A 415-nucleotide genomic window follows, 5' to 3' on the forward strand; every position below is an offset into this window, starting at 1 on the left:
TCTCTTTGGAGATAATTACTTGCAATGAGAACTTGATGCTAAGATAGATACGGTGCGATATTAATTATACGCCATCATCTTATTGAGAGACTCAAAAATCAGTATTTGACTATTGAAAATCCTCTAGACCTTTGGACATAGTTGAAAACGAGATATGATCACCAGAGAACGGTGTTATTACCAAAGGCTATGTATGATTGGAGGAATCTCAGAATCCAGGACTTCAAGTCCGTGGACGAGTATAACTCGGCCATGTTTAAGATAGTTTATAAATTGAAACTGTGTGGTGAAGATATAACGGATAAGGATATGCTTGAGAAAACATTTTCCACCTTCCACACAAGCAATGTGTTGTTACAACAACAGTACCGTGAGAAGGGCTTCATAACTTATGCTAATCTGATCTCTTGTCTCT

The sequence above is a fragment of the Brassica oleracea genome, chromosome C7 (genome assembly GCF_000695525.1).
Source record: "Brassica oleracea var. oleracea cultivar TO1000 chromosome C7, BOL, whole genome shotgun sequence".
Taxonomy (NCBI): Eukaryota; Viridiplantae; Streptophyta; class Magnoliopsida; order Brassicales; family Brassicaceae; genus Brassica; species Brassica oleracea.